Consider the following 26,592-nt stretch of genomic DNA (forward strand, 5'->3'; position numbering starts at 1 on the left):
AAAACAAGCTCACTATTTTTGTCAGATACTAGTTGATCACTCTATGAAGATAGAGGGGCCAAGTATCTTCGAATTATTAAATTTTCAGATTGTACGATTTGGTAATATCTTCAAATGCTATTGTCTCTAATTCTAGAGTTGTGGGACTTGGTTATGGTTAATTTTAGAAGCGGCTGCAACCAAGTAGATACTTGAAGAAATATGAATGCAAATGCGGCAAATATCTATAGTTTTTAGTAGTAACTTGTTTATTACTTACTTTTTGGCCATATCATTCAGTAGGTACTTGAATAAAGATTGCAAACATCTAGAGCTTTTAGTAGCAATTCACAATTGATTATGACACACTTTTAAGTCTTAAGTCGTAAGATAAGTTCTTAATACCTAATTATGAATAGTGCTTCACAACAAGCAACTCATGAAGAAGAAGGGAAAAGAACAACAGGTTGTTGCTGCATAGTAGAATTACTACTCAAAGGAAGGCTTCACTGTTGCATTTCAGTACATAGACTGATATCCGTACTACATCAACATCAACTAAACACATACAGAAAAAAAACAATAACTTTAAGAATATTGTGTTTTAGGGAAGTAGTTTTTAGTCCTCAATTTCAGTATCTCAATTGAAGCATTACTTTTTTTACTGTCACCAAAACCAGAAATCTGATTCGATAGCTACTCGACTAATCATATATTAATCTCTCTAGCCGCCTCAGTTACATAACTTCCATCTTTTCTCTTATGAGTCTCAGTCCACGTTTTACCTCGATCAACATGTTTTCCCTTTGCCCTCTAAAATTTTTAAATTGTAAGACATTAATAAATAATTAAGAGAATATATATCTAAGAACATTGTATTAAACTACCATTTCAGCTCTTCTTCTAGCCAAACTCTTAGCACCTCTGGTATGAGGAATTTGATTTTGTGGAATCTGTTGATTCTTGCAAAGTTTCTACAGGTTTTGATTAGAACAATATGAACAGTTAACTTCATGTAAAGAAGAAATATGTGACAGAAAAGAAGTAGCAGTAGAAAGTCAATAAAAGGGCCACAATAATGACAGAGAAAAACAAGTAATAGAAAGAAAAAAAGGAAGAATTAAGTACTAGTGTTTTCTCGTCCATACGATAATTGTTAAACGGTGCCCATTGATCCATGGGTATTCCATTTGGAGATGTTGTAATGATCTCTTCTTTGCTCAATAATGGATTTTCTGTGGTATACCATAGTTTATGCCTGTGGTCCTTCCACTTAAGATTACTGCCAACCCATCTTTTTTCCTTTTGATGATCAATCATTAAGAGAAATCGAGCCTTCACAGAGTAATGTTAGTTTAATGCAGTTTTAGCTAAAAGAATCAAACTAAGAAAAATATTTAACAAGGAAGTACAATCAGGATTTCATTAAAAACACGATCCAAGTAAGAATCTGGCATGTCTGACCATAATACCTGCAATTATTCCGGCTGCTTTTCCAATAGGTGCAGCCTATTCATCACATTCTACAATTATCCGCAATCCATTTTCCATGTTATGGACATCCCTGATCTTCATTCTAACTGTTTTTGTTACTTGATTTTGATCTAAAACAAAATAAAGACCAAATTTACGTTAGTTGCTAAGAACGTAAAAAATTATAATAAATTTTATCATTTATATGTACCTATAACATCGACAAACCAATCATGATTGACTTCATTGTCTTTATGTTTTGTTTGCTTTGAAGAAACTCCATCAAAAGTAGATGAAACAAATTTTAAAGAGTCTCCATCAGATGATGAATATGTAACATGTCGACTTGTTTTTGATGATGAAGCTTGATCCTGAGATTGTGGAAAGTATCCTGGAGCAAGAGAAGAGCTCGCCGCTGATTTGAACATATTTTTAGACTGATTTTGCTTCGCCATCCCTGCATACACATTAAAAAGATTATAAACTTGCACACCTATAGCAAATTTTAAAGACAACAAAGATATAATCAAGATTTATTTAAGTAGGTGAAGTAAAAATGATTCAAACACAAGTAATTACAATACACTGAATTAGTCTAATTTAAAGAGTCATACAAATTGAATACTTCAAGAAAAAGTCAACCGAAGCTTAACTAATGAACAAAAGTAGCTAAGTAAAATAGTAAGAGAAATCAAAAAGTGACTCTAATCTCAAACCAATATAGTCTTGCACGGGCAATTCATCAGCTTCATCCTCTGTACACTAGATTAGATCATTGACGTCACCAAAGAATTGATCTAAGTCTTGTACAAGAAATTCACTCTCAAGAACTTCATTTTCTCCTTCCTCTCCAATATCATATAATTCTCTTGGATTCAAGTGAATAACTGTACTCCAGCCTTTATTTAACTCATCATCCACATAATATACAATTTGAGCTTGTGAAGCTTCAATGAATGGATTATGCTCTTCACATCACCATTGTGAATCAATTGTCAAAAGTTAATAGAAGGAAATCCCCATGAATCCTTTTTAAACCCCCTGTCCCTTGTTGTGTAAGCCCATTTTCATTTGAATAATGTAGCTGTAAATTGACAATAATAGTTGAGATCGATAATGTCTTCCAATTTTCCATAGCAAGGCAAATCGGAAAGCCTCAAATTTCCATCACAACAGTTAGCAATACAAGATGTGGACGAAGTCAGAAGAACTCCATTATTCTGAGTTTCAGCTCATATTCTCAACTTTTGGTCCGAAATTTGATTACTTTGATATTAAATATTGTAAACCTTCTAGCATGTTGTTCTGGACCATTTTCTAGAAACTTAAGGTCATCCGATACAGTGTTAAAAAATGTCCGGGTTCATAATCTGGAAAAAATCCATGTAAGGAATAGTTTTAAATGTACAACACTCTAAATATATGATGAAACTAACCTTTCGGGGAAACCAATCATTGAAATTTTTATTAATTATCTTCTCTATATCCATACATGAAGGCTTTCGGCCCTTTCACCGGCTTCATATATAATTTTAAAATTCACTACATGAACTGTTAATATAATTATCAATCTGCTCTTCCAGGTTCACGGATAATTAAGGGTCAGCAGTATTGTATTCTAGAAATTTCACATTCTTGACATTAAAAGGAGCGACGCAGTTCATCAGCTAATAACCTGAACACGATGCATCTTGATCTGTTATGATGCAAGTATTGACACAACTGAAATTTTGCAACAATTGCTGAGAATGATAATGTTACAGAAGCTTGTAACATATAGTCTCCCTTCAAGTTTCAAGTGTTGATATTTTATATAGGGAATGAATATATGCATATATAAAGTGAATGACACAACAGTGTAAATATTCACTCAATGAATGGCATGACTTGCAGACAGTTTAGTACCACATATCGATGAGCTTGACGTTTTACCATTGGTGACAACTCAAATGTTTCAGCTCTACTCCTTTACCAACTGGTGGGAACAAGCTAAATGAATTTGTCGAGCCTCTATCCCCAAGATTATCATTAACACGACGTGGTCTATTAATTTTTGTCTCGAACCCTTCTCTTTCACCATTTTCTAGCAATTGTAGTTTTTCTGTAGGTTTTGTTTCTCTTTTGAGCTTATTATTTGACTCGGGTGCTTTTCCAAAATTGACATTAATTCCCTCCATTTGTTTCAATATGTTTGATCCTGATAATGTAACTGGCGACTCCCGTTTCTCGATTTTTCCATTGAAACGAAGACGTTGCAATCTAAATCCATGTCCTCTTTCAATAAAATGACGATGACCAATAAAACACCAATTTCTACTATGTTTCAACAAGTATGAGTCTGTAGAAAAGTTACATGTGGGGCAAGCAAATTAAGTGTATGTGTTCCATTAGGATAACTTACCAAGTCTGGGAAAATCACTTCTTGTCCACATTAAAGCTGCTTACATTTTAAATGTTTCATTTTTTGAAGATTGTAATGTCTGGACCCCATCATGCCATAATATCTTCAACACTTGGATAAGAAGTTGTAAGTAGACGTCTATGTCATTTCGAGGCATTTCTTTCCTGGAATGATCATTGAGAGAATGAATGAAGATTGTTTCACACACTCCCAAGGAGGACAGTTATATGGAAAAAGAATCACTGGCCAAATACTATAAGTTGATGACATAATTCCAAAAGTATCAAAACCATCACTAGCTAGGTCAAGTCGAACATTCCGAGGCTCTGAAGCATTAAGGATGAAGGAATTCAAATGTTTTCCAGGCCTGAGAATATGTAGGATGCCTCATTAATCTATCTTGGTCACCCCCTAAAGAATGCCATCTCATTAACTCGGCAGTTTTAGAGCACATGAACAATCTTAGCAGCCTCGCTTTTAATGAAAAGTAGCACAAAATCTTTGAAGGTTGCTTATTTTTACAATCCTTCAACCTATATGTCTTGCATTTTTTGCATTCTTGCAATCCTTCATCGTGTTCCCAAAAGTATAACATACAATCATTTGGACAAGCATGTATTTTGGTAAAACTAAGACCACGTTTGTAGATGGTTTTCCTTCCCTTATAAAGGGAAACAAGAATCTTGGCATCTTCAAAGGCATCTTTTAACAATTCCAGCACCATACCATTTGCTTTATTAGCCATTCGACACATACACTTTATATGATATAATCTGAGTAGCAAGGATAATTTGAAATATCTTGTACACCCTTCATATAATGGTTGCTAGTCATCTTCGATCAATTCATAGAACTTTGCATAATCTTCATTAGGCATTTCAGTATGCTTTTCATTAAATATTTCTTCTCCATTCATAGTCACATCATGTTCATTCATATTGTTCCCAGTCAATCCAAATGTGTCATTAATCATGGATTCCATCGGATTACTAGGCTGCAAAGTTTCTTTTGTGATCCGTGAACTTTGAAATGTTTGTGGTATAGTTGTATTTAAGCCTTCACCATGAAAATACCATATTTATTACTTTACTGGAAAAGGTTTTAACATGAGGTGCTCTTGAACAACACTTCTTGTTTGCCACTTATTAAAATGGCATCTCGGACATGGACATTTAATTACATCACCATCAACAAATCCATTCTAAAAGGCAAAATCAAGAAACTTTTTTACCCCATTTGCATATTCCGAAGTGTTTTGCGGTTTGCCAATCCGAGATTTATCAATTGACATGGCTAGAAAGGACAATATAACCATTCAACTTAAAGTTAAGTGATATCAAAATTTTAAAATAAAAAAAAAGAATATGACTTAAACACATTATATCAAAGATAAATTGAAAATCAAATCTAATCTAGAGAGTTATTGAATAACCAGAAATCCTCTCAAGGCCAAAGTTTTACATATTTACATCATTCATAGGTAAATTACCCATCCTTTGTACGGGATTGAATTATTTTATTAAGATTACATATGATCATTCAACAATATTTGTATTTTCGATACATATACTACATTGTCAAGAACATTTTATCTTAAGCAACGCGTTCCTCCAAAATCCTTAAAGTATTATATATTTTTTTAAAAATTTCATGTTTGTTATACAAAAATTATGAGTCATAGATAGGTTTTAAATATAAAAAAAAGTCTAAGAAAATCTCCCCCGTAATAGTTGGTCAAATGTAATGAAATTTTTTAAATTCCGAGAAGTTACAAAGAACTTCAAACATTAAAAAAAGAGTCAAAAAAACGTCAAACAACAACATTCCAAATTTAAGTGGAACATCACATCCATACAAGATCATAATTAACTAAATTTATATGAACAACCTTGGACTCCTTTCTTATGAACCTTCATCAATCTCTTTTTTATTATTGTATGTCACATCAACTATATGATAAAAATGACCCTAAATTTTTTATTATCATAAATGTTTTTTGTGTAATTGTCTCAAAATAACATTACTATTTTGAAAGTTTCATATCACCGCCAAAAATTTATTTCTATAAAACCATACTTAATGTTATGGTTATAATATGGAGTCTGAAAAAAATAATGCAATCATCAACTAAGCAGTAGGTCACATTTGGAAGTCAACAACGGGATATATTAAACATAATTTTCGACATATCACATATTAAAATCTAACAACATAATTTTTGAGCTCTTGAACTAACAAACATCCAAAGATAATAATAAAGACGACCTTACTTTCCTAACAATCAAGAAGAAAAGGCATGTTGCTTAATATATTTTTCAAAAATATAGTCTTTCGGTCATTTCCAAATGTACAGTTCCCAAATTTAATTGAAATAAGCCAAAAGAATTGAAAATTTAATCAAATGAATGAGTTATGGCTAAATAAAAGATAGTATTTAATGATGATAAATATCTTAATTATGACTAAATAATTATGTTTCTCATTCTAGTTTCTCTACTAATTTTAATTTTCTAGTCGTGAAAATGTTCTTAAACTTTGTTGTCTTACAATGTTCTTCAAAGTTTTGTTCTATGTATGTTAGGAATAAAAGATGAACAACACCGACATAAAAATGAGATCGGATTGTCATGTACCGGCATGCTAATAGTTTGATTTTGGATTTCGTGAGAGGACCAACTATGTGATGAAGCATGTCAATTGTGATATTGATTCTAATGATAGTATTGAATATGTTGATATTGATGCTTGTGTTATAATGTTGTAATTGCTTGTTTATGGTATACTAGTGGGACAGTCACGTGATCCTACCAATACACGGTGGTTGTGTATTGATTCTACATTTGCTGTTTTTTTTTACTACAGAGCATCTTCACACCACTATTGACGGATCACACTTAGGACATCGGTGATTGCTTCGAGTTCAAGAGTGAGACACATCGTTTGGTCTTCCATGGAATTCTCTTTAGTCTATGTCCACAATTTTTGTAACTAGACCTTATTTTTGTTAGTGAGATAGTTCATTAGAAATTCTTGTTAAACTTGGTTATCGTTTCTAGTTTTGGTACATTAACTTTAAAATTCTAGGTTTGTCTTTGGCATTGTTAGTTAGTTGTTAGATATTTATTTAGTAATGGAACCTTATCTTAGTCATTTAACTTGATTCTATAACTTAAATGCCACTGTTTTTTGGTTTATTGCTTTAGTTGGTCGCTAGTAGTGGTTCACCCACTAAGTTATAATGTGGGTGGCAATCATGACGTTTCGGGTCGGGACACATACACTAGTGGATCCACTAAGTGAGTTAGGTCTTATACCCTAGCAAGGTGTAGGGTGGTCCTTGGCAGCATGAGTTAAAGTGTTGTATCATCACTATAGCTCTTAATTGATGGTGGTCGGTTAGAGAAACTCCACAAAAGTATTTTGTATTTTCATATACACAAGAAATATTTGTATTTCATATACAAACATAGTTTATATTGTATTTTCACATATATACTGAGTTATTATTGTATTTCAAAATACACAGAGTTTAAAATCATATTTTAAAGCCTTTCTTTATACTGCATTTATTTACACTACATTATATTGAAATTACTTAATTTTTGTTGAGTTAAATAAAGCCTAGGTAACTATTTCTTTCAGACTCTTTCAAGTCTATGTTATGTTTAGTATTCTAACTCGCATACTCGTACATTCAATATACTCGTGTCAGTTGGCCTGCATCATCATATGATGCAGATGCAGGTAACCATGATCAGCAAGCAGCGCATCGTTGATCTAGTGAGCACTCCAGAATCAGTTGGTGATCTTCCTTGGATTCTGGAACACTCTATTGTATTTCTTCCTGTTATTATATTAGTTCATTAAGATGTTGTGGGGCTTCTCCCAACATCCATCTCACTTGGTTTAGAGGCTTCACAACTAGTCAGACAGTTAGTTATGAGTCTTTTAGCTTTGTATTCCAGATGTTTTGCTATGAGACTTTAGAAGCCATTTTGACCAGTTGAATGTTTCTTATAAGACATTCTAAGTTTATTTCACAAATTCTTTATTTAGACTATTCTTGTGTTTTTAAGTCTTTCGTACAACAAGTAAGCTAGACAAAGGGTTCACTTGGGGTCAACAATGGTTCTCCAGTGTCAGTCTTGCCCAGGGTGTAGGCTTAGGGCCTGACAATAATCTAAATTAAATAGACTCATCGTTCATTGGTTTAAGCTTGTATATTCTCTTAAATTACTATGCAAATTATCACACAATGTTCATCTACAATCCATCATAAGGAAGACATAGATTGATCAAATTTCTATTTAACTTTTCCAAAACACTACTCTCATCATTCGACAACTTCTTAATACATTTGCAAATTTGAAAAGGTAGAGACTACAATGGTGAATAATACGAAAAACTCAAAGACAACTAATATTATGAAATCACACTTGACATTTTAATTATGAGTTATGACATATTAAATAAAAGATCTTTTTATCAGATGCAATACTCTATATATTATAAGGATTGCATAATTGAAGTCATTAGTTTGAACTTGTATATTTATCTTCAATTTTGTGCAGCTTATCACATTCTTATTATAATATATTCAGAGCTCTTGTACATAATTAGCATGGGAAACATACATGTGTCAGAGTATATAAATAACATTATAACTCCACATATGTCAGAACATATATATATATATATATATATATATATATATATATATAACCTTAGCTCTGCCTACGTGGCTCTACTACAAATCAGAATTTCCTTTTAATTTATTTATTTCCAAACTAGTCTTTCCCATTTATGAAAAGTGATGAATTTTATGAAAAGTTATGAATATTATGAAAAGTTGTGACTTATAAAAAGTAAATGTCCCTTTCAACATTATTTTTGCATGGTCATCATACTTAGTGCTTAAACGTTGTGTCCCTAAGTTTGATATTCTTAAAGTTTGGGTCTTTCTTGGCCTTATGAGACTAAATTTTCGTTGCATATAAGGAATTATTTTAAAATTATGTTGACTCTTAAGTCTATTGATTTTGATTGAATAAGGTTTTAATCCCTCACATTTGATAGCGTATGTGATGAATGAATGTTATGGGCTTGTACAAGACCTCTTCGAGTTTGGATACGTAGTGCGACGACTAGGGGGTTCTCTCGGGCTGTTACAAACTTAATATCAGAGCATAAGGTTATTAAATGGTCCTTAGAATGCAAAGTCTCACGAGTCCACGTCTAGTAGAGTCTTGTTCATCGGTGTAAGTCACGACACATCTAAGAGCGAGATATTATAGGATGATTGAAGTTATACTTATTTGATATTCTTGAAATTGTGTCATAGATTAAAGTTCTATAAGTGTATTTTCCTAATCTCTTCTCTTGTTTTTATAGGATATGAATAGAAGAAGGACGCCCACAAGGATAGTTGAGGAGGTTAGAGTGGCTCTTCTTACCCCAGCCCGATCCATGACGAATCAAGAAAATACAGATCTGGGGCCTAGGGTGTATGCTATTGAGCATACTATGGCCTCTAGGTTGAGGGAATTTGTGAAGACAAATCCTCCTATCTTTTTGCCTCTAAAGTGGGAGAGGATCCCAAAGAATTCTTGGATGATATTTATAAGGTGGTGAGTGTTATGGGGTGTATCATAGGGAAAAAGCGGAGTTGTCTTCTTATCATTTGAGGGAGTTTGCTGAAGTGTGGTACACTCAATGGATAAGAATAGGCTGGTTCAAAAGTGTACCACACTTGAGCAAACTCCCTATTTTTTAAGTATGAGAGGAAAGATGTTAAGGTTGAGGATTTTATAAACCTTAGGCAAGATAACATGCGTGTTGAGGAGTTCTCCTTGAAATTTGCCCTATTTTTTTAAGTATGCTCCATCCTTTCTGTCTAACCCTAGAGATGAGATGAGTTTTATTGTGACCGATGTTTCCTATCTTGGTATAGAAGAGTGTCTAGTAATCCCAAGGTTAATGCTATGACCCTCAAAATGAACTAGGTTGAATTAGAGCCTAACATGTTTTTATCAGCTAATAAGGTCTTAAGATGATGATTATAAGTGTTAGAAGTAAGTTTGAAGAGTTTGGAAGTCAAACGTCCAAGAACAACCAAGACGTTCGAAAGCTAGTTTAGTTGAACTAGTGTGTAGTAGGGTTATGGAGTCTTGTAGGAGGGTGAAATTGAGTATCGACGATTCTCACACATAACATGACATGTGAAGGGTAATAATGTTTGAGTACGACTTCTTCAGGATAAACTTAAGGGTCCCCAAAGAGGACCCAAATGTTGGCTAAGAAAGTTGTCGGACAGCCCACATGTGGAGGTGGTGGCGCGTCACGCCTGCAACACTTCAAGGGAAAATTTTGCCTGCGACATAGGGCCAACTCGAACCATTCTGCCTAAAATTGAATTCCATAACCAAGATTTGGAAGTGTCCCCATGACGCGCAACCAAGTCCCTGATTTAGTTTACGTCAAATTTGAATTGGTTAAAAGGTCCATTAAGTCTAGGTATCTTTTGGGTATTTTGGGGATAATGTATTGATGGTTATTGAGTCTTTTGACACAATTTTATCAATAAAATCAAAACACTCAACCCAAACCAAAAGCTCTCCACTCATTCTCTCCAAAACCTCCATTGTTGAAGATCCAAGGAAGAAGAACAAATTGTTCAAGTTTTTCAAACCAATTTAGTGGGACTTATTCAAATAACATATGACGATTTCATCCTTGACTATTCTCCCATTCAAGGAGACAATTCCAATGGTTATCAAAGATGTTAAAAAACATAGAATTTCCGATTTTTAATTCTAAGCATGATTCTTTCATGAAAAGGTTTCAAACAATGTTTTATGATATAATTGATGTTTGTTGATGATTTTAAGATCAAACTTTCCATGAACCCATGTACTCCTTGAATTTCTAGTTTTGGCTCTAAAGAGGATGAATTAACCATGTCTTGATATTATTAAATTCATGTGTAGATTGTATTGGGCTATTAAATTGTGTATAGATCATGATATAGTTGTTTATAGGCTGCATTATATTGATGGCTATTGGCTTAGTATTGTCTACATGGCTATTGGTAAGAACCTTTATAAAGTAAATTGATTGAAAAGGCTAAGGAATGTGATAATGATGCCTATATTGTGTAGAATTGATATTGAATTGTATTGATTGGTTAGTTCCACTTATGTTGGTGGTGTTTATGTGTTATAATTATTATGAACAAGGCCTTGTCGACATTATTATGTGAATTATGGTGCTATCATGTTATAGCTTGTATAGGTGAACTATGTGAAGGATTATATGGTACATGTGTATGTTTGAGGTGAAAGTATGATTCCCTATAAATGGGTATACATGAAAATGATTGACTATTATGAGTCTCTACATGAGTATTGAAATGGTATCTTGTTGGGTAGACTAAGTTATCCCTACATGGTACTTGAATGTTATTGAGTACATGATATGATTATGTTTTGTGTTTATTGGTAGACTAAGGTCCTTCTAATTGATACATGAAAGTTATGTGAAGGTCATATGTTGACTTGGTAGTATTATGCACCCTTGTCTTTTACGTGTATAAATGAATGCATAAATGAAGTCTAAGATGAATAGACATAAAGGAGGTTCCCTTCTATGAAAGACTTATATGTAGAACCTTGAGTGTGAAAATAAGGTTATATACGTGGAAGGTTGAATATGAAAAAAAGGTTAAATAATGAGCTATCCATGAAAAGTATTATGAGTTGGTAGGACTAACAAATGGTACCTTCTCCAGTACACCTAGGATCTATTACTCTATGAGAATAAAGGCAAAGCACTGAGCAGATATGCCTGTGGTAGTATCTCTACTTGAGAATGATATTAGAGTAAAAATAAGCCCTTGATATCCTACAACCATGTGCCAAAATGGGATGATTGCTAGTTTTACCTTTGGCAAGTAGAACACCTTTCACGGTTTGGGGGTTCTTATGACACCGGATACCATATCAAGCTAGTAGTCATTGTTGGTTTATTCCTAATCTCATCATATGGGATGTACACTTTTGTTATTGGATAATATCTAGAATGTATAGGTAGTGGAATGGGATTCTATATATATAGTGCACGTGTATGCTTTGAAAATGCTAGGTGAGTTCCCTAGGTCTTCTCCAAGACCATTATGTGAAGTCCTCTATTGTTGAATTTTTCGTACATGTCTTAGTAAATATTTTTGACCTAGTAATGTATGAAGAATAGAAAGGTTCTTACCTACGTAGCTTTAAGGATTGCTTAGGTAGGCTTGAAGATGGTGTATGGGGGATCTCTTCATGTATTACTTAGGCGAGTCTAGAGTAACATCAGGTAGAGATTCTAAACTATGTAAGGTCTTGTGTTATTGAATATGGACTATGTGATATTTGATGAAATGGAATAAATTTACCTTGGGTAGTCATAAGGATTACTTATGTATGCTTGAAGAGGGTGTATGTGCGGGCTCTTCTTGGCTTACTTAATGGAGTTTTAGGATAACCTTTAGTAGGGAGTTTAACTGAATATGGTTATGTGATTTATGTTACTTGGATATGTCTTATATGTGCATGTTTTCTTGAAAAGGGTTCTTACACTTATTTCGTGAGATTTACATCAACAGAGCATAAAAAGAATGTTATAAAGTAAATGTGCATTTACCAAGGTTTTCTTGAATGTTCACCTACTTAGTGCATTCAATGTGTTAATTCCATATGTTGTCTATTGCTTCAAGTGTAGGTTGAAAGTGAGGAGTCTCTTAGAAGCAAAGATTAGGAATAATATTTTCTCAGCAAGACTTGGTATGTCCTCATATGATTCGAGGACATAATTATGTTTAGTTTTCCATTCTAGAAGACATTATAATAAAGTTTGGTTTTACTTTTAGTTGATGTATGGGCTGTGACCCTAAGATTTATATGTGTCTAAGATAGTTATGGCGAAACTTAGTTGTGATTGTCCTAATCATGCTTCTGGAGGAAGGGATGTCAAGCAAGCTCCCAAGGAGGGTAAAATTTCTATTTCTCCTAATCGTGGTCGTTTCTATGCTCTCCAAGCTAACTAGGAAGAACATTCTAATAAAGGTGACGGTAAGTTATAGTTCCTTATTTTGTGATCAGATCCTTAGGTGTTGATTTGTAGTAGTTATCGATGGGTTTTGTCCTAAATGGGTGAGTATGGTAAATCATAGATTTGATGGGGTTTGTCACTTTTCTTCTATTCCAATGCTTCATACATAGAGATGAATGATATATATTTTGAGACTCTTTTGTGAAAAATGAGTTTTCATGATACCCTTATGATTTTTTTCCATGTTTTCATGAGTTATGTTTATATTAGAAAATGAGCTTTGATGACTTTGTCCTTCATGTTGGTATTCCTCTGATAAATTGCTTAAATACATGAGTTTAATTATGAGCATGCTTAAATGTGATGTTGAAAATGTTGTATAATTTTGCTCTTACGAGAAATTTGCATTATGTTCTTAGAAATGCTGAAGTGAGCATCATGATATGTGGAGAAAGAAGTTCCTCTAATATGAAATGAGAAATGTGAAGTCTTAATTCATGATGAGTTTGTACATGTTTTTCCTACCTTCTTCTTGTGTTTCGAGTATATTCTATGTTGAGTTTATGTCCCCCCCCCCCATCTATGTACATTGAATATGTTGTTGAATATATGATGTTGTTCTTCTAGTCTTGAGTCATTACTCCTTGTGTGTTTTTAAGTGCCATTCGGGGATGAATGTTCCCTAGTAGGGAGTATGTAAGGTCCCTAAACAAAATAGGATGAACTAGAGATTCACAAGAGTTTCTTGAGTTAATAACTTGTTAAAATGATGAGAAATATCTTTTATTAGTTGGTTTAAAGAGTTTTCAGGAGAAATGTCAAGGGACGACCAAGACGTTCGAAAACTAGTCTTTTGTGTGCTAGTGTGTTCTAGTATATTGTCCTTGATTTGTTATGTTGTTAGGTGTCTTAAGTAAGTGGAAGTGACCCTAGGACCTTGGTTATGGGTTAAAATTTTGGGTATGACTCTCTAAGGACCACACTAAGGGTCCTTGAGAAGGACCCTAAGCTCAACCACCAAAGCTGCCAAAATTGAGTGTCCTATTGCCATGACTTACGACCAGTAGGTCCTTGACGGGGCATGGTCTTGCTGCATTGGTCAAGACATAACCAAGAAAAACTTCGCTTCCATGTCCATGTTTCAAACCAGTCCCACGAAGCGGTAGGACGGCCGATCACACCACCTACAGTACGTAAGTAATCGTCAAGAGTGAGAACCTGTTTTTTCAGGTGTAAGTCAGCAAGCCAAGGGTTGTTTGGTAAATTCCACCCTTTGCTAAATAAATACTCTGATGGTTAGTTTATGTATTTTAGGGTATTTTAAGTTATTTAAAACACTAAACCATAGAATTAAACTTCATTCTTCAAAATGAACACCTCTCTTTCAAAAAGGTTCTCTCAAGAACATCATGGGAGCTTAAGGTCATGTTGGAGCTAGGATTTAAAATTTTGATTTCTTTATTCTTCACTTTTCTAGGGAATTCATCTCTTAGGTATGTTGATCCTTCATCTAGGGATAGCCTTTACCCCAGAGTCAATTTCAAATGGTTTCCAAGTTTTCCAAAAGTTATGAAAAACATCAATTCTTCCGCAAAGTCACGGATTATTGCATTAAATGGTTTCAAACGAATTGTTATGATTATTTTATGGTTGAATTGATGTTTTATGGTGAAAAATTCCTTCAACCCATGATTCCTCTAATTCCATAAGTTTGGCATGTAAAGTGGAGTTGATAATTATGATTGTCTATTGGTGGAATTGTACTAAGATGTCTTTATTGTATTGATTCATATTGTTATGTATCTCTATCTATGATGAATTATTTATATATGTATGAGTTGGTTATCTTAGTCTTGTGGGCATGATAATGGTCATATTCTGTTGTTATGTTGATATTGGTGAGTTGAGTCAATCTCTTATTATAGCAGGATTGTTTTTGTATGGTTGATCCACTTATGCTATAGGTGTTTACTTATTGTTCTTATTAAGATTTTGTCCTTGAAAGCATTATGAGGTGAATTGAAGTGAGTTTTATATTATTGTGCAGAAAATGGCATAATGTGAAGTTGTCATATGATGTTAATATGATCTTCTATAAGGTTATATGGTATAGTGAGTGAAAGCATGTTTCCTCTAAATGTTTGAATGTGATGATGATAGACTATAAAGAGTCTTTATATGTTGATATGGTGTCTTGATTAGCTAAACCTAGTTGTTCCTACTTCATACATGAAAAATTTGATGAATGTAATCTCTTGACTTGGTAGGCTTAGGCATCTTTTCTTGAGTGAAGGATTGGAAGAATGAATTGAAAAGATAGACCTGGCATGGTGCCCTCTCTACAAATGAGCTATCATTATGAATCTGGATCGGTAGACCCTTATGATATCCTTCCTGGTAATGGTTTTATGGGTCGGTAGGCCTAATGACGTCGCCCTCCCTAATACACTTATGTGACTGAAATTACACTATGGTAACTAAGGTAAAGAACAAAGTTAATATTCTTAAGATAGTAGCTTTACATGAGTATGAGACTAGAGTAAAAAGAAGTCTTTTGATATCCCCTAAACCACGTGCCAACATGAGATGTATCCTAGTTCTACCCTTTGCAATTAGAAGACCCTCCATGGAGTAGGGTAGAATTTGGATTCCATACCTACCTAGTGTGGTCTATGTCGGTTATGTGTATTCCCATCATATGTATGTGCACTCTAGATATTGAATAAGTTCTGCAACATGTAGGTAGTAGTATGGGATGTTTCTTTGGAAATACTAGTGTGATCTCCCTAGGTCTTCCAAGACCATTATGTGAAGTCTCTTAAATACATGAATGTCTCTTTAAATGCTCTAATAAGGAATTTTTGACTTGTTAGGTTGTGTTGAATAGGAAGGATCCTTGTTTTAGGTTGTCTTGAGGAATACTTAAGTGTGTATGAAGAGGTTTTATGGGTGACCCCTTCATGTCTTACTTAGGTGGGTCTTGGGATAACCTTAGGTAGATAGTCTAAATGATAAGATGGACTACTTAATGAATGTGGTGGTACCTTGTGTATTATGTGGGTATTATCTTGTATATTGATGTTGACTTGTATTATGTCCTTTACACTTGATTTATGAAACTTTATCAAAATGGCATGAAAAACATTTAAATGAAGTACATGTCCCTTTTAGCATGATTTTCGCATGGTCATCATACTTTGTACTTAATTTTAATAATTCCATATTTTCCTCTATTTTCTACAAAGTGTAGGTGTGTTCAAATGAGGTGATTTCTAGAGGTGAAACTTGGGACTTAAAAATTCTCTCAAGATTTGGGTATGTCCTCATATGTCGAGGACAAGGACTCTTTGTTGTAGTTTCTCTTGTATTAAGACTTTTGTATTTAAGTTGTATCTTTCTTTCAATGTAAAGAGTCATGTCCCTAATTTTGACATTATTAAAGTTTGGGTCTATGTTGGCCTTATGAGACTAGAATTTCATTGCATATAAAGACTTCTTTTAAAAGTGTGTTGGCGCGTAAGCCTTTTGATTTTGCTTATATAAGGTTTTCATTCTACACTATTAATAGCCTATGTGATGAATGAATGCTAAGGTTTTGTATAAGACCTATTTGAGGTTGAATACGCCGTGTGACAACTAGGCGGTGCTCTCGGGACTTCAAAAAATCCTACTTAAGAGTAAGGAACTCCTTGGCCAAAAACAAAAAGGCCTCATCATAGAATCTTGTTCTCAATTATCGGGGAAAGAAACACCCCAAAACGGCCTCCTAAAAAAAATCCTAACTCACAAGTGGTGCTCCCTCAACTCGGTTCTTTGCCTATTGATTAAACCAGATCTTAGTGACACCCTTCAGGAAACTAATTCCACCCTATTAGTATTAACAACTTACATGATCTCTAAAACCTTGTGAAGCTCCTCAACATAGTTTTTTTAGGGTCCTCAGTAACACTTGAACCAGTGAACCTTGTAGAATTCATCCTTAAGAACTCACTGATCCTCGAATTGTTTTCCAATTCGTGTCGATCCCCTCTCCGTTTCCCAAATTGATTGATCACAACTTGGCTCAACATCTGGATAGCTTCACAAAATTCGGCATTGGTGGCCTCTCCTTGGGGTTGTACTTCCGGTGCATTAGGTAACCCTTAATCCTATAGTTCAACAATTCTTCTAGCTGGAAGACCTCTTGCATCTCTTCATGGAGGCACGATCTGATATGTGACATGCAACATGAGTAGGAAGAGACTTTTATGGAGATACACTCTATCGCAGAAAATGTGTATGAGAGAAGTATGATAGTTACTAAATGTCGCAGCCTCCTAATTATACATGTGTCACATTTCACGCTGATAACTAGGACTCTATTGACATGACTTCATAGACTCCCTAGGACTGTGGAAATCTGTGCTTTGATACCAAAATTGTCACACCCCGAGCCTACACCTTGGATTGGACTAGCACTCGAGAATCATTTTTGGCCCCAAACAAACCCTTGACTTGACTTACAACTCACCTGAAGACTTAAACACAAGAAAATAGTCTAAAATGATTAACTTATGAAATAAACCTAGAATGTCTTAAAATAAAAATTCAACTACACATGTTGGCAACTTAGGTCTCAAAACATAAGCCAAAAACAAGATAGTGATAAATGAACTAACTAATTGTCTATAAAACCTCTAATAATTAAGATGGATGTTAGGACAAGACCAAGGACATCCTAATGAACTAAAATAGTGGAAAGTAATAAAAGGGGATCCCCGAAAGCAAGGAGGCTCACCAACAAACTCTGAAGCTCAACTAGAATCAATGTTGTGCTGGATGCTCATCCTGGTTACCTTTATCTGTATCATAACAACGATGCATGTAAAATGACATCAACTATTAGATGCACGAGCATGCGAGGGGAATACAAACATAATACATAGGCTTGAAAGTAACAGAAAGAACATATCTGGGCTCAACTCAAATAAACTGAATTGGTTTCAATATAAAGAAATAATATGAATGTAGTATAGAGGCTCTTAAATTATGGATAATGACTCTTTCTATTTTGAAATACAATAGTAACTTTGTAGGTAAGCAAATATACAATGTAAACTTGGGAATGCATATAAAAATACAATATACTTTTGTGTATATAAAAATAAAAGATACTTTTGTTGGAGTTTCTCAAATGAACCATTATCACTTAAGAACTATTGTGATGATACGTCGTTTTGCCTCACGCTGCTACGCTCGTCCTATACCTCGCCGAAGGTATAGAACCTGACTACTAAGTGGATCCAATAGTCAATGCTAAAAAGCACAGAGGAATCATAAAAAAAGTATGACCCTTTTGCTACCTATCATAGTTACATGGTTTATTGGGGCTGAGAGTTGTCTGAACTCTCCCCCATATCGGTGATCAATACTACTCCCAAAATATAATACTAACTTTTCTGTTTAAAAAAATATAAATGTCCCTAAAGTCTATAGCAACATTGAATCCAATGAAAATTGATTAATGTTGGTAAAGGCTTAGCACTCTTCGTGAACGTGCATATTTATTGCCGATAAAAGATATTCTTGTTGTAGTGTATTTTTGAAAATTTGTTAGTTTGACGAAAACATGATCTATTAGATTCCCAATAAGAAGATAATAAGAAATATGACAAATTAGTTAACCTGCGACAAAAGATGTGGACTAATTGTATGTACAAAAATAGTCTATAACTTGTGAAATGACATATATAAAGTTTGTGCCCGAGAAAAAACTATCAAAATAATAAAATAATTATGGAAAGTAAGAGAGCAATAATTTAAGTTCATTTAACAAACTTCATCATTGGTTTTGTGATGGTTATCAAATATTTGTTCTTGTGTGCTATCAAATATAGCACAACCGACAAGCAATTTTCCCCAAAATAATATGAAGAAAATATGTAGAAAGGGACAAAAGAAAAGTAAAATTTTCAATCATACTCATTTGAATTTTGAATATAATTAAAAAAAAAGTCACAAAAAATTTAAGAAGAAGTTACAATATATACATAAACCACTACGATTTATAGTAAAAAATAATTTTTATGAAATAGGAGGAAGAAAACTTTGAGAAACGAAATACACTTTATAAGAAGCTTAATTAATGTGTTTGAATTTGAAAAAAACATAAAAATGATAATGGAAGAAATAAAAGATTTGTTTACTAAAGAACCAAATGTAATCACTAAAACCATCAACCATTTCAGCAGCATATAACATTGCAATTGAAAACAATTTTCTTTATTTATATATAGAAACCTTTAGGAAGGGACAAAAGAGAAGATCAATTTTCAATCATCCTTGATGCAACTTTAACATAATTAAAAAAATTCATCAAAATAAAAAAAGGAAATTGCCATAGTTACATGTATAACTATGAGTTATAGTTAAAATTAAGCTCCATAAAAACATTCAAAAATCAAATAAACTTCATAAAAACTTAGTTAATGTATTTTAATTTGATTATCCTATAGCGGTTAAAGACCTACAAATTACAGATACACGAAATTCCTCTATTTATAGATTACATAGGATAATGTGAACACATGTTTATTGTGCCTTACTAGAAAGATCACAACTCTTTGAAAAATTTACAATCATTCAGAAAGGTCAAACTCTTTCATAAAAGTCACAATTTTTCATAAAAGTCGCAAATCTTCATAAAAGATAAAAATTTTCAAAAAAAAGTCAAAACTTTTCATAAAAGTCATAACTTTACATGAAAAGAGAATGCTAGTTTTGGAAATAAATAAATATAAAAAGGAATATTAGTTTATATTGGAGCCAGATAGGCGGGTCTAGGGTTCTCTTTTATATAAATATTAGGTAATTTACCTGCGCTTCGCGCGTGTCACGACCCAAAACAAGTCATGAGTGGCATCCACACTTAATTACCTAGGTGGACGAACCAAGAAATTTAAATCCAACATGTACCAATAATTCAACAACGAATAACAAAATATTGCAGAAGCTCAAAAATTTATTAACTATCGTTTCCCAAAAACTGAAAGTCATCACAACAAGGACATCTAATCTCTAATTATTAAGTCTAAGAGTATAAAAGACACCAAAATAAATGAATAAAATTGTATGTGTCCAAAAGTATCGGACATCATGTCATGACCGAAAAATCCAACACGAGCTTGAATGAATAGCTTACCTTGAAACTTGATATGCGGGAGGCTGTCTAGAGCTGAGGGAAATCTGAAGTCATAGGTACACTCGCTGCATTTCATAAAAGGAAAACAAAGAAAAACACAAGTAGGACTCAGTACGGGGGCAACATGTGCTGAGTAGATATTATCATCCAACCCAAAATTGGAACTAATATTCAATAAATAATAGTATAAACTCAATTATATCACTTAATAGGTTATAAACAACAAATAACATGAACAAGTATCAACAACATGAAAGTAAGCTCGTAATAAGTCAATGATATCAAGATCACACATGAGGACTAATGCCTCCAAACCAAACCATTTTGGGAGTTGAGTTTTTTGAGATTGAGTATCTTCCATTAATTCAACATGTTTTTCCTTTAATATTATTGTGTTGGAACGTGACACTCCGATCCAAGAATACTGCGTCGGAACGTGACACTCCGATCCAAGAATACCGTGTCGGAACGTGACACTCCGATCCAAGAATATTATGTCAGAACGTGACACTCCGATCCTATAATATCGTTTGTTTATCATTTAGTATCACCACTTTTCCATTTGTTAATAATATTTCATCTAGCCTTCTTTATTCAAGGCATTACTTCGATAGAGATGATTTAAGATTATACATTCCACGGTCTCAGAATTTCAGACGAATTACAAAACACACGACCAAGCCACACAATCACACAATCAAGTACATAGAAAACTTCACAATATCATTCAATGCATATCAGTCACTATTAAGAGTTTACTATCAAATAGCATAAACCATACCCTACCTCAATAGAAGAGCCGAAGTCAAGCAAGCTAATTCCTCAGTGTTATTCTTGTCTTGAGTATCTCCGAATATTTTCAATCTATCAAATATAATATTTATAAGTTAACGAGTTCATTGACACCCATATTAATATATGTTTAGCCTAGACCCAAAAACTCATCCAAATCTATAGTCAAATTCCTAAACTTTGATACCCACTAATTCATCAAGTCTCATGGCTTTAATTTCAGGTCTAATGTTAAGTCTATATTCCTCCAACTAACTTATTCTAATGGTATTCATATTATAATACACCTAACATTTAATTATTTATATCAATATATCAAAACTTGATTTGTTTTATGATACCAAAATTATAATACATGAACTCACGACTACATTCGAGAGTATTTTCCATCACCTAAGATCCTATGACCCACAGGAATATATATATATATATATATATATATATATATATATATATATATATATATATATATATTCCAATACCCACATTACTAACAATTTGCTGCTTTAATCATTATGGTAATGATTACCAATGATTGCAGCAACAACACAGTCGCACATACCAACAACATCAAGATTGGCAATTTACCCTTTCTTTTTCCCCTCAAGTTCACCCAACAATATAATTATAACAATAATAATAATAATATTAATAATATTATGACCATTTTAAAATTACCAGTACTTAATCTTTTTTACCCAATTCTACGTGCATTCTTTCGGTTGCTGCTAGTTCTCCATCATATCTGTGGGGGAAGCCGCTTCTATGTCTTTCTGTAATCATGCCCTAATTTATTTTCTTTTCTTCAAATTATTTTTACCCTAATTATTATATAGTAATTATAAGAGGTGATAAAAGTGGTCCACTATTAATTTTAATGTGATCTTCTTAACCATCAACTAAATTAATTATTCAAACTACTCCTATTAATTTCATAAATATAGTTATGAATTGTCCAAAACAGTCATTTAGAATCTATCAAAAAATATTTTATCAAATAAAATCTCTAGTAATCAAAACGGCCAAAGGGGTCGTTACAACGCGGACATAATATATCTTTCTAACGTTTTGAACAACTTTACCAATAATCGAATTTTTTAAGAAAAAAATAGTAAATTTTTGTAGATTTTTTGAACATTTATAGAGAAATTAAATGAGTTGACATTATCACTTAACTCAAAAATTGTAAATATATAATAAATGATTAAAAATATATTGATATATAATTATTTCAATCTTATATATAATTTATTATATTATATGTCAATGATGTAATGTTCTTATATATATTGAGTCATGTTTTTATGTAGCGATAAAAAATCACTTTTATATATATATATATATATATATATATATATATATATATATATATATATATATATATATATATATATATATATATATATATACATGAAAAAAATAGATTCTAATAATTTTATGATTATCATAACTCCTTGCGTAAAAAATTTATGTGAAAGTTTTTTATAATCAATATTTGTTATAATTAAGTTAAGAACATCAAAAAATATGCACATCAACAACATAAATAATATTTTTTAGAGACAATCTACTTTTTTGAGGTCAAATGTTCACCACTTTTTGTTATTATTACTTTTTTATTCTAATAAAAAATTATAGAAGGAGAAAATATATTTGAAACAACAACAAAATATTATTGGTGACCCGTAGAGAAATTCATTCTTCACTAATTTGCAGAAGGCGCTTCCGGATGCTTCATCAATACAAATTTATGGTTTTTTCATGAATATTTATGTATGATAACTGCATAATGAAAGTACACATAGATTAAGATGTTGGATTTTAGAGTAATACTAAAGAAACATTCTCGGACATTAAAAAAATGAAAATGAGTTTAACCTAGATAATCCAAACGCTCATCAATGACTTGTGACATGAAGGACAACGAATCTATGTCAAGAGATATATCTTTTCTAGTTTAAGACATTAATTTTATTTATAATAAGTTTTGTTTCATATTCTTCAAATTAAGCTTGACTAAAATAGTCATAACTAAAGTCCAAAAATATTTATATGAGTCGAATGGGAGAGGAAAAGAAGCATTCAAAGGATGAAGATCTTTGTTTTAGTAAGATTATATATATACCAAACACAAAATAATCAATACAGTTCTAAGGAGACCAAAAATGAGCGAAAAAACACATTAAAGGGAGTAAACTATAATATATCCAATGACGATAACAACTCATTATAACTTGAAAAATTCCTATGCTTTGAAATAAGATATCTCAAAAAATTGACCAACACTTTAATCAACTTCAATTCTTAAAGTACTCATAATATCCACTAATAATATTTAGTAAAAATAGACAACAACATAAAAATAAAAAAATATGGGCATCCAAAGTTATTAACTCTCAGAATTTTTTCTGAAGAACACAACATCACATCCTTGTTTGTGAAGGAATAGTGTTGTTGATGAAGAAATTTGAGATTTGTAAGGACTTTTTTTAATGAACCTTCATCAGCTTCAGTACAGAAAACTTGCTTCAATATTCAATTAACATTTTTTTCTTAATTTGTACTAACAAATACTTATAACAATAACTTTGCATAAACATAAACAACTTGAAAAGGTCACAACTCTTTGGAAAAGTAACAACCCTTTGGAGAAGGTCAATATTTTCTAAAAGTCGTAACTCTTCATAAAGCAACAACTTTTCATGAAAAAAGCTACAATTATTCATAAAAGTTACAACTTTTCACAAAAGTCACAACTTTTCATGAAAGAGGAAGACTATTTTTTAAAATAAAATAAATTTAAAGAGAATTCTGCTTGTGGTGTCGCCACGTAGGCGGACCTATGGTTCTCTTTTATATGATGAAGAAACCTTACCCCTAGAACAAGAACCAGGTTCTTCTAATTTTGTCGTAAAACAATAAAACAAAGATTTATCGTGGAAACCTTCTAACTCAAGGAAGGGAAAAACCACACCGAAGTTTTATATTAATTCAAGATTTACAACTCAGTTAATCAATGAATCTAACTCTAAACTTCTACTCTTTTCGATTAACTATAATCGAAAACTCTCCACTCAACAAGAAGTCAAACTCGCTTCTTGTTTGCAAAAGCTCTCAACTTTTCTTAACTCTAACAACCCAAGAAGTCAAACCCACTTCTTGTTTACAATTATCTCAAGACTCAACTCCCAAGAAGTCAAACCCACTTCTTGTTAGAATTCTCTCAAGACTCAACTCCCAAGAAGTCAAACCCACTTCTTGTTACAAATCTAGGAATTATTACAACTCAATAATAAACCTAGAACAAATCAATAATGACTAATAACCCTAGACTTTAATTGATCAAACTTCAATATCCAATAGTTCTGAGTAGAACAGGCTTCATGAACCTGGTTCTTATTTTGCTGTGCTGAAGGTGAACCTGGTCCTTGCGTTTCTGTGATGAAGGCCTGCGTTTTTTTCTCCAGAAAATACTGCTCTCAAGATGATATATTTCGTGAATATGCAATGGCAATTGTTCTGGCTTTGTTGATAAATTCTCTCAATTTTTGTTTATGCAAAGATACTTTTTTCCTTCAACTTCTTGATCCTTTTATAGATTTGATTTGCGTTCAACTTTTACAAAGAAAGGAATTACAAATCCTTTTTCTTCTTGAACTTGTCTATATTTACTTCTTTCCTTATTTGACTTGAATTGTAATTTCTTTATTTCTTTCCTTCTTTGGCTTGGATTGCTACTTTTTTACTTCTTTCCTTCTTTGACTTGAGTTGCTACTTTTTTATTTCTTCTTTATAATTTTGCACTTTTTCTTCTTCGCCGCAATCTCTCATAATTGTACACATACGACATCATGCCTTCACTTTATCAATCATCAAAACTATTTTATTTGTTCTCCTACTTCCCAACATTTTCCCCCTTTTTGATGATGATAACCAATGATTTGTTACACATCAAGACTCTTTGTTAGTGATCAAAACTTCAATTCTTTGTCATCCATAAAACCACAACTCTTTGTCATCCATCAAAACTACAAACTTCATCTTTTCTGATTCCCCAACATATGATATATGATATGATTATCAAAGACGTTACTCATACAATTTGAGTTTTGCTTATTTACAGAAAATCACTTTCTCTCTTCTTTTAAGAAAAATGAACAGAGAAACTCATTGTTTTAGCATCAAAACATGTTGGAAAATGTGTTGAGGGATACACACATGTACACTAAAATATCATACTTAGTTCAACAACTATGTTTCAAGCTTGTGAAGTGCACCTTCTACACTTGTTCCATTGACCTAAAACCTTAGTCCTTTTATGCTGGGAATTCCAGATAAATTTCAATCAGCCAAACTGAAGGTTCAACTCAATGTAAATCATTTTTACATTTTAAACATTCACTAGAAAACTATCAAAAGATACACATAAATAGAGCCTACAAACACCAACTCAACTAAAAATAATGGGTCAGAGAAGATTGAGAGTTTACCGTATCTCCTTAAATGTGCAATTTATGAGAGAACAATCTCCTTGATTGTGAAATCTGGGTATATTGAGAACTAGTTACCAAGAAATTTGGGGAAATATTGCGAGCTAATTATGGGAGAGATTGGAAGAAATTTGGGTATATTAAGAGCTAATTATGTTGAAAGTTATGGGAGCTCATATTTTTTGCAGAGAATTGAAATCTCAGTTGGTAGCTGATTAAGTTCATTTTGTTCACTTTGGAAATCTTACAGATAAAATGAAAAAGTATATTTGGAATTTGTTTAACAAAGAGAGAACAGCGTGATTAATTTTTAATGAAGGAAGAAACATAAAAAATTTCAATTAATGAAGGAAAAGAAATAATGTTTCTGTATACAAATATTTATATTTAATAGTTTATACGTTAATAAGAATATATTAAATTTATTAGAATTTTTTTAAAAAAATTTAGAAAATGTTAGTGACGGTTGGAAGCATCGTAACAAAAATATAAATCGTCGTAATTGAAATATTTAATATGGCGTGATTAAAAAGGTCGTAATATGTTAAATTTGAGACGGTTCATTCGAATCGTCGTAATATAACCATTGTAATATTTTACTTTCTTTGTAGTGTACTCAGCAAAGACTTCATTAAGATACTCATTCATGTGCTCTATTGTCACAAGATGTTTTTGTTATTTAATTAAATAAGCACTCAACTTCATTTTGGTATTATTTGTTTTCCAACCCAACAAAATTTGATGTTTACTACTCAAATGTTTGGAGTCCAGAACCAAAAGGGCAACAAATATTTTTGAAATTTTCAAAAGGGAAACTCAATACATTTGATACCAAAAGGGTAACATTTCGTTACTTTCCCTAACGGTGTTAATTAGAGGGTTTTAAAAGTAACACTAAAAATTATAAGGCTCATGAATTTTAAAGCCTTGTAAGGCGCAAATCCATGCCATTTTAAAAAAATATTCATTTTTTTCTTGCTTACTAGGACTATTTTATAACTTGAAGTATATTAACATAGGAAAAGTTGTTCTTCCTATATTTATTTATTTATATTTAATTCCTAATCTTTAATTTGACTAAATTTAGTAATAAATTCTCATAAACTTATCTTGGATGGTGGAACCACGTATGCTAATTGAAATATAACCAATTGAATATTTCTTGTCAAAAACTTACATTATATATAAGT

The 26,592-nt window shown here is 32.4% G+C and overlaps 1 long non-coding RNA gene across 2 annotated transcripts; it reads right to left on the reverse strand.

The window, feature by feature from the left end:
- Window positions 1-995: 995 nt before the first annotated feature.
- On the reverse strand, window positions 996-25,622 carry LOC104648460 (uncharacterized). Of its 2 annotated transcripts, XR_742512.4 has the most exons (6): window positions 25,403-25,622; window positions 20,121-20,185; window positions 17,718-17,781; window positions 1,664-1,909; window positions 1,452-1,583; window positions 996-1,314 (listed from the first exon to the last, which is right to left on the reverse strand). It is a non-coding gene; the product is annotated as an uncharacterized lncRNA (long non-coding RNA). The 2 variants fall into 2 exon arrangements; XR_011221921.1 differs by lacking the exons at window positions 996-1,314; window positions 1,452-1,583; window positions 25,403-25,622 and adding exons at window positions 20,907-20,984; window positions 21,591-21,697 and having other exon boundaries at window positions 1,772-1,909.
- Between the last annotated feature and the right edge of the window lie 970 nt (window positions 25,623-26,592).

Source organism: Solanum lycopersicum, chromosome 7, assembly GCF_036512215.1.
Source record: "Solanum lycopersicum chromosome 7, SLM_r2.1".
Taxonomy (NCBI): domain Eukaryota; kingdom Viridiplantae; phylum Streptophyta; class Magnoliopsida; order Solanales; family Solanaceae; genus Solanum; species Solanum lycopersicum.